Source organism: Lathyrus oleraceus, chromosome 6 (genome assembly GCF_024323335.1).
Source record: "Lathyrus oleraceus cultivar Zhongwan6 chromosome 6, CAAS_Psat_ZW6_1.0, whole genome shotgun sequence".
In the NCBI taxonomy this organism is placed as follows: domain Eukaryota; kingdom Viridiplantae; phylum Streptophyta; class Magnoliopsida; order Fabales; family Fabaceae; genus Lathyrus; species Lathyrus oleraceus.
In genome coordinates this window covers 448,399,576-448,409,116 of record NC_066584.1, presented here as the reverse complement: position 1 = coordinate 448,409,116, position 9,541 = coordinate 448,399,576, and positions in this window count along the sequence as shown.

Here is a 9,541-nt window from a genome sequence, read left to right as displayed (position 1 = left end):
TCTGTAGAAAACCTATTGCTACTAACCTTGCTTTGTGTTTTCCAATTGATCCATCTGGCTTCAGTTTCTCCTTGAAAATCCATCTGACGGTGATGGCTATCTTGTCCTTTGGAAGCTTAGTTAACTCTCAAGTTGTGTTTCTTTCTATAGCCTCAAGTACTTCTTTAATGGACTTCAACCATACTTTATTCTTAAGCGCTTCTTCAATGCTGACTAGATCAGAGTCTACTAACATGACACATAAAATGACTTCTCCCTCAGAGTCTACTCCATTATCTAGCAACGTATTAAACTCTGCGAATCTCCTTCGAATGTTTCTGATTCTTTGTGGCCTCTGAACTTGTTCAGGAATCTTCTTCGGATGCTGGAATAGTATCTGATGCTAGAAACATTAAAGTACCACCTTCAAAGGAATGACCACCTTCAGAGTCTGAAATATTCTCATATTATAGATCTCCACCAGAGTCTGAATCACCATCAGAATCTAGATCGAAATCAGATTCACCTTCAAAGTCAGACTCTCCTTCAGAGTCAGACTTGCCTTCAGAATCACATTTAGAATCAGCTTCTGATTCTGACTCACCTTCAGAGGCAAATTCTTCTTCAGAGTCAGAACTCGCTTCAGAAGTTAACTCAGGTGTTAACATTGCACCCGAGTTGGATTGAGATTTATTCCAATCCCACACTTATGATTCTTTCACAAAGATCTCTGTTGAAATTAACCTTGTTAGTGATAGGACAATATAGCTTATAAGCACCTGTACTATGGTACCCTACAAGAAAAATGACTATGCTTTTGTCATCCAACTTCTTTGTCTTAGTATCTAGAAGTTGTTTGTAGCAAACAGAACCAAACACCATCAAATGGCTCACACTTTTCTTATCTCCAGTCCACTTCTCTAAAGGAACTATTTCCTCCAGCTTCTTGGTTGGACACATATTTAACACATACATTGAGGTGGCAACAACTTCTCCCCACAAGGTGTGAGGTAGCTTCTTCTCCTTCAGCATGCTCCTTGTCATATCAAGAAAAGTTTGGTTTCTTCTTTCAGCAAGACCATTGTGTAAAGGACTGTATGAAGTAGTCACCTCATGATCAATTCCATTATCCTCGCATAACTTTCTAAACTCTGTAGAGTTATACTCACCTCTGATGCTTGCTTTTCGCAAGTATACGAACGCGTCAGAGTAACATAAAAGATTGTCGAATCCACAGAGACCAAGTGTCAATCTATCATTATCTATTGTTATGGTGTTTATCTAAGGCAATCAAAATAGGGGGTTTTAGAGTGTGCAATGAAAAGTAAAGTGTTGAATAAAGTTCAATTAATAAAGACAGGCTCAAATGTAATTCACATAATCAATTAATAATCCAAGTACTTGCTAATAGAACTACTTATGGGCAGTGTTTCCTACTTTGGAAAGAACCAATTTAACAGGAACTGTCGCTTTCGCGTATTCAGAACCGAGTTGTACTCCCTAATCAAACCCTCTTATTGTCACTTATAAAAAGGCGCGCATTGCGTTAGAGTAGTAAACCTATTTTTAAGAAATATAGTATCTTGACTATGTTTAAAACTATTTTAACCTGGATTCCTTAACCAAAAGAGGTTCTCATGAACTAGACTCTAAACTTATAAACGCGTCAGAAAATTAGTTTTACAATCTCTTTTCTTCTTAAGTTAAAAACTCCTAATGAACTAAACAAAGTGCTTTCGCTGTATTTGAAATAGTTAAAAACAATTAAGTTTAAAAGGACGTTGGACGACTTTCGATCTTACCCAATGGAAATTAAGTACGGGAAAACTTAAGTTGAAAGTTAAAATAGCCCTTAAGCGTTTCTACGAACAATTGTACAGATTATCGGTTCAATTACGATCCTTACATTCTAACCTTATAGGTTTAGTTAGACATGGTAAAGTACAGGCGCATTTAAATTTAAATAAAAGTAGTGCGAGTGCGGAAAATAAATAAAAGTAGTGCAAGTGCGAAAAATAAATAAAAGTAGTGCGAGTGCGGAAAATAAATAAAGTAAAGCGAGTTCGGAAAATAAATAAAAGTAGTGCGAGTGCAGAAAATAAATAAAAGTAAAGCGAGTGCAAGAAAATAAATAAAGTAAAGCGAGTGCGGGAAATAAATAAAGTAAAGCGAGTGCGAGAAATAAATAAAGTAAAGCGAGTGCGAGAAATAAATAAAATAAAGACAGTGCGAGAAATAAATAAAGTAAAGACAATGCGGGAAATAAATAAAGTAAAGACAGTGAAGGAAATAAATAAAGTAAAGACAGTGCGGGAAATAAATAGATAAAGGTAAGGCAATAAAAACCCTGCTCCCATCGGAGGGTTGAATAAAATGAAAAGCGGAAATGAAAATGGCGGCAGGATTAACTTCCTTCCAAAGTGCTCCAAACTCGATTACAGACTCGATCCCAGACTTGATTACACAATTGTAGAAACACCCCAATGCGAAGCGATTACCACTTTAAAATACTGAATATATGCCTAAGTGAAACTAAGTTTGCTCTAAGTTTGCCTCTGCTCTAAGTTTGGATGATTAAACAAATGAAAACGAGTCTGTATTTATAGGCAAGTAAAATGATGGAAATGACAAGGATGTCCTTTAGTTTGAAATTGGGAGGGAAAACTTTTCCTCTTGTGGCGCCCGCCACAAGTCTATGGCGCCCGCCATAAGGCCAAATTGTGGCGCCTTAGTGGAAGTAATGGGGAACGTGGCAGTTGAGGGAAGTTGAGTTGTGACATGTCATGGTTGGGTCTATGGCGCCAGCCACAGTGGGAGCCACATGTGCAAAATGCTGAATTTTAGTCTTTTAGCTCATCTTCACTCCTTTTCTCGATCGGGGCTCTGATTAAAGTAAAAACCTGAAAACAAAGAGAAACATAGTAATAACATAACAAAATAACAATAAAACTACTAAAATGCATGCAAAATCGGAGTCGAAAATACGGTGAATTTCAGTGTCATCAAACTCTCCCACACTTAAACCTTTGCTTGTCCTCAAGCAAAACATTAAAAAGCTCATAGAAGAAGAATAGGTGTCAACGAGTGATTCGGGCTAGAAAGATTTCTAAGTTCAAGTCGGGATGCAGTGATAGGTACTAACTGAGTGAACTAAGGGTATCATGATGACACTTATCCGCAAACACGGACATAAACTTCATTCCTATATTAACCAACCCATATTATCCCATAATACCTAGGCCTGCCTCTTCATCACTTTTTGTGTTCTTTTCATTCAGGCGCGATCACATTAAGCCCGTTATCCGTACATGCTTCATAGCAGAGTGACCTATTAGTTATTATGATCCAAACGAGGGGTTCCTGGAACATAAATATGTGTAAACCTTTTTATTTGACCCAACTGCAGTTGTGGGGGATCGGATCGTAATCCGCCCTACCGAGTTCAGTGCCAGATACCTCTGAACCAACTAACAGTGGGTAAGTTTTTCTTTTTCTTTTTGTAGCAAATTTTTACAACTCTTTTGGTTTAAATGAATTTGTGAGGGTCACCTATACCGGATTTGCCTTTTTGCTTTCTTTTATTTATTTCACTAGATCATTCACTTATGTTCATCGGTCCCCTACATAGAGGATGCGTAGACCGGAGCTAACTGCTGGGATAAACTACTGAGGACTTATACTGAAATGATGATTAAGGCCATGGTATATGGGGTTTCGAGATTGATTTCTATATTTACGAAGTCTATGGTGCTAAAACAATACTGATGTTTCACAAAGTTCTCCCAAGTCACCGCATCCTTACTCAAACCCGTCTTTTAAAACCCAAAAACTTTTAGAATAACACTGTTTTCTTTTGCAAAAATATTTTGGTAGGGCTAAAGGTATGAGGAGATTCGTGTAAGAACAAAATTAGTTCTATAATAGAATTCCAGGATTTTGATGATAATAAAGGATGAAACCAAAAATGGCACCCTAATGAAAAGTCTCTAAGTGTGCACTCTGAACAGCAACAAAGGAATCTGATCGTTTTATCAGATACAAACGCTGATCAGATACAAAGTTCCAGAAGATCAGACGCATCTGAGAAAGAAGTGCGCCCAAGAAGTTCTGAATTTGAGCAAAGCAAGACAGAAGGAAGAACCAGAAGCTCTAAACATCCATGGGTCTTAGTTCTGATGATCTAGAAGATCAGTACTCTAAGAAGCTCTGATGTAACCTAAATGTAATATCCTTCTAACGTAGAACTCCGAGATAACAAAGATTCTGATGAAAATTCTCCTAATCCAGAAAGAGTAATGGAAAGAAGTTCTTCAAATGGAAAGGAAGTATTTTTAGAAAGAAATCATTCAGGGAGACAAATTGGTTATGACAAGAAACACAGAAGTAATGACATTGAATGCTCATCAAAGGCCAATATTTTGTCATCACTCCAACGGTCCTTTTCACCTCTATATAAAGTACAACCTACTTCATTGAGAGACACAAAAACGCACAGAAAATTCTTTACATTCTCTCTTAGTTTTTCACGAGCCGCTGCTCATACGTGAAAACACTTGCTTGATTATTCTGCTGTAATATTTGCTTACTCTTAGAAGCACTCTCTATTACAAATTTCTTTTACTATATTGCTTTTTTTCCTCAAGTGACTCTACACAGTATGTATACTTGGGAGGACTAAGAGATCATTTTCTTAGACGTTTGGTTGTATTAATCTTTCAAGATTAGTGGATTAAGTCCTTTTTGAAGGCGAAATCACCTTGGTCGGGTGGACTGGAGTAGCTTTGTGTTATAAGCGAACCAGTATAAAATTCTGTGTGTTCTTACTTTTGAAAAAACTTTTAATTTATAAAACAATTCAAACCCTCCTTTCTTGTTTTTCTCACCTTCAATTTGACTGTGCTAAAGATACACTATATTGGTGACTCGTCAGACTCATGCATTATCTAAGACACTTATACTAAAAGCAAAATGAAATAAAGTAAACAACTAAAAAACAATAAAAATAAACAAACTAACTAAAAATAGCAAAGAAAAGCAATAAAGAAAAAGTGATAAAGTCTCCTCCCACACTTAAATCGAACATTGTCCCCAATGTTTCGAAATAAGATAAGGGGAGAGTCACCTGACATCCTACTGCTGACCACTGGAGCCTTCGCCATCCTGAGGTGGATGACGGGATCGGGTACGACGACGGTCTCTCTGATCCATCCTGGCCTATAAGGCATCTTGAGCAGTCCTCACCTCTCGAAGGTTACCCAAAATGGAACCTTGAGTGGCTTCTATGAGTGCAGTATGTTGGCGGTGGTATTGCTTTTGACGGGCTTGCGTATTTGTGATCGTAAGCAGGGACTGTAAAACAATGTCATAGCATCTATCTGTCCTCCGCTGCTATTCTTGCATGAAGCTCATGTTATCCGCCAGTTGTTGTTAGATGGTAGAGAGTAGATCGTCACGCCTTTGCTCTCTAGCCATGTGGTCACGCCACATCTCCTCTGTAATATAAAAGCCAGGAGCAGTACCTGCAAAAGAAGAAGATGGTGCGGTGTGTGGTGGTGAAGGATGATAGGGGGACACATGAGGTGCGGGAGAACTCTCTCTCCGATCATATTCTTCATCAGTGTCGTGTCCCTCCTCATCGGGAACATTAGGAGGAAGAGGACCCAAAACAGGTGGAGCATCTAAAACATAGGTCCAATTCCTTTCATCACATACATCGGTACATCTAGTGCATGGTAAAACAACATATGGGATAGCTACACCATGAACCATAAGAATATAGCCTCCTTCTCTCCTCAATCATCACAATTTCATATCTCTCAGAAATTTTAGGTTAATTGTGTGAGGAGGTAAGGGGTCTAGGGTAGCTATCTCATTCGCCAGGTTAAGCGCCCGAGCAATAGACGTAATGAGTCCTCCGAAAACAATCGGTCCCGCTTTATTTAAAGTTAAAGCCATATGCGCGAGCATGAACGGGACCAAATTAATTCTTCTATTTGTGAGGCTTCCTTGCAAAAATAAAAGCTCTCGAGCATTGACCTTATTTGGAATCTCCCGGCCAAAAATAGTACATGCCAATAGATATCTAAAAACTCTGATGGTCGGGTTATGGATAGTTGAGGCAAGAATTCCTTCAAAAGAGTTTATGGAAGTGTTTGACAATCTCTTCCAGAAGGAAAACACCTCGACTGACCACTCTGAATCCAAAGGGGCCTCACAAATAGCACCGTCCTTGTGAGGGATTCCTAACAAGCCTTCCAGTTCGTCGGTACTGAATTCATATTCAACAACAAACATTCTAAATCGGACAGTACCAACTGTGCTAGCAGTGTTAGGATTGACAATATACATTAAAGAACTTAAAAATTCGATTGTCAATCGCTCAAAGGTCGGTTCTTTATTTGAAAAGGTATTATGCAAACCTAAATTATCTAATAAATAAAAAATGCTATGGTAGATACCCAAATTGTAAAGACAATTTTCATCAACATACCTTGTCGGGAGGATCTCCTAATTTTGCAACCGTTCGATACTCTTCCTTTGCCTATCACCCGGTTTCCTTGACGAAGGATGAATCCATTGAACTCCATTATGTAGCTCTTGCAATGTGATGAAGAAGATGAAATGGGTTTGTAAAAAGGTTGGATTTTTATGAAATTCGACGGATGAAAATGAAAATGGAAGTTGGGAAAATGATTTGTATGGTGTGAAGATGGGAAACGTATGAGCTTTTGTGGGGTTCAAGGGCGTTTTTGCAAGGTGGAAAAATGGGTTTTGAAGGTTTTAAGGTGTGAAAATGGTGAAGAAATGGAGTCTGCCCCGAGCTTATAAAGACGCTGTGGCAGGCGCCACAGCATCTATGGCGGGCGCCACAAGGCAAAATTCGGCTGGGCCGGATTTTGGTCATTTTGGCTTGGGCTTCTCGTTGTCTTTTTGGTTGGGGGGTTCGGATAGCGTTTGTCTTGTAATTTCCTAGTAACATAAGGCTTGCATAGTTTTATAAAAATAAAATTTAAACATTAGACTAAAAAATAAATAAACAATTAATATAACTAAACTATAATAAAAATATAAATATAATAAACAAACATAAAACATATATATATATATATATATATATATATATATATATATATATATATATATATAGATGTAGAAATATCAATGTGCTGACATAGTTAAGAAAAATATCCCAAATGCAATGATATAAAATAAGTTATGTAAATGCGAGAAATATAAGCATAAAAGAGACAAAATAAAATGAAATGGTAAGATCATATAGTAGGGGGTTCGTCTTCCTGAGTAGATCCACGGAGAATGGCTATCTCCTTCCTAAGCTCTGCGATCTCCTGGTATAAACAGTCGGCGTCAGTAGCGTGTGTGAGATCAGATACTGCCATCTGTAAGGTGAGGTCAGCCACCTCCTGTCTAAGCCCGACAATTTCTCGACGACACTCTGCGAGCTGGGTGCGGATGTCTGGAGTCTGCAATGATAAATTGTTAGAGAATACAGTGATTATGGGCGAAGGCGGTGTAGGGGTATACTCAGCAATAGGTGGGGATCTCGGCTCCTCGATAGTCTCTCCCTGGCCCTCTAAGGCATAACTCCAGTTAGCTGGATCATGCACACTAGTCATCATGGGATCAGGTAGTGTAAAATAATGAATCATCTCGCTATCGACTAGCAATCTGAACTGACATGGGTGGAAGGAGGCTCTCCTCATCAACCCTCTGGTCAAACAAAAGTCGATATCCATGGTAGTGTACCCACAGTAGGCTTGAAGATGTAACAACTTGCGAGATAGACCTAAAGCGATAGAAATCTGTGTGATGATCCCTCCTACATGAATGACTCCTTCGGTCGATCTGGAAACACCGTTGAGGCCACACAACAGAAAGTTCCCACATGCTACTGGGCGAGACTGATATGCACAAAATAGTAGGAAGATTTCCTCCTTACTCATTAATGTCTCAGCATCCGGTCTTCCTAGGAAGGAATGTGCCAGTATCATCTGGAAGTATCTAAAAGCAGGGTTATGTATAGCATGGGACAACTGCGTTGAAGGATCCTGGCTTCCTCCACCTGATATATCACTCCAGAACTTTTCCACCTCCTTACCCAGAAAGTATCCCATAGGTGTCTCAGGGATAGCGTCAGGAGTGGTCTGGAAACCCAATAGGTAACCGAACTCTTTCTGGATGAAAGAGTACTCAACTCGAAAGAGCCTGAAAGCAGCATACCCATCCGATCCAGAGTAAGGGTCATAATCAAATGAACTGAGGAACTCCAATGTCAAGTTCCTGTAGGTGTTACTCAGGTCGTCAGCGAACTCATCCCAATGGAGCTGGTAGCTCAGAAATCGGATACTCAAATCGATACCCAAGGCTTCCATGCAGTGCTGATCTGGATAGCGTGTGGGCGCCATAGGGCGCTGATAAAGAGCTATGTAGCGCTCCCTCTGAGCATCATCTCTATAGGCTACGTGCATATCGTCGAAGTCCTACATCCTGTAAAAGTTAGGAAAAGGGATCCTGAAAATACAAACCATTTAAATATTTAGTCTCGATGAAAATATGATAAAAATAAAATAAAATAAAATAAAATAAATAAATGCAATAAAATAAAATAAAATAAATAAATCCAATAAAATAAAATAAAATAAAATAAACATGGCTTGCCTCCCAAGCAGCGCTTGTTTAACGTCATTAGCTTGACGATCAGAATTTATACACCTGTAGTAGTAGGAATCGGTGGATCAATCAGAGTGTGGCTTGAGTAGTATGCTGGAATGTCTCCTCCTTCGTAGAGCTTCAGTCTTTGTCCATTTACAATGAATGGACTATAGGTTTCGTTCTTGATTTCTACGGCTCCAGATCTCAGAATCTTGGATACTTTGAAAGGGCCAGTCCATCTTGAGCGCAGCTTCCCTAAGAAGAGTCGTAACTTAGAGTTGAAGAGGAGAACAGGATCGCCTATATTGAAATCTTTCTTTACTATTCTTTTGTCATGCCAGGCTTTTGTTCTCTCTTTGTAAATTTTGGCATTCTCGTAGGCGGATTGCCTAAGTTCTTCTAGTTTGTGAATGTCAAGGATACGCTTTTCTCCAGCGGTCAGGTAGTCTAAATTCAAAGTTTTAATGGCCCAATAGGCCTTATGCTCTAATTCGAAAGGTAAGTGACATGATTTTCCATAAACTAGTTGGTAGGGAGTTGTTCCTATATGGGTTTTAAAAGCGGTTCGGTAGGCCCATAATGCTTCTTGAAGCTTTTGAGACTAGTCTCTCCTAGAGATAGAAACAGTTTTTTCTAGGATCTGTTTTATCTCCCTATTGGATACTTCTACTTGGCCACTAGTTTGTGGGTGGTATGGTGTTGCTACTCTATGCCTAACTCCGTATTTTCTTAAAAGTTTATCAAATATTCTCGATATGAAGTGTGATCCTCCATCGCTTATGACTAAACGTGGTGTTCCAAATCTAGGGAAAATATAGTTTTTAAATAGCTTAATCACCACCCTAGTGTCGTTTGTGGGTGCAGCTATAACTTCAATCCACTTAGACACGTA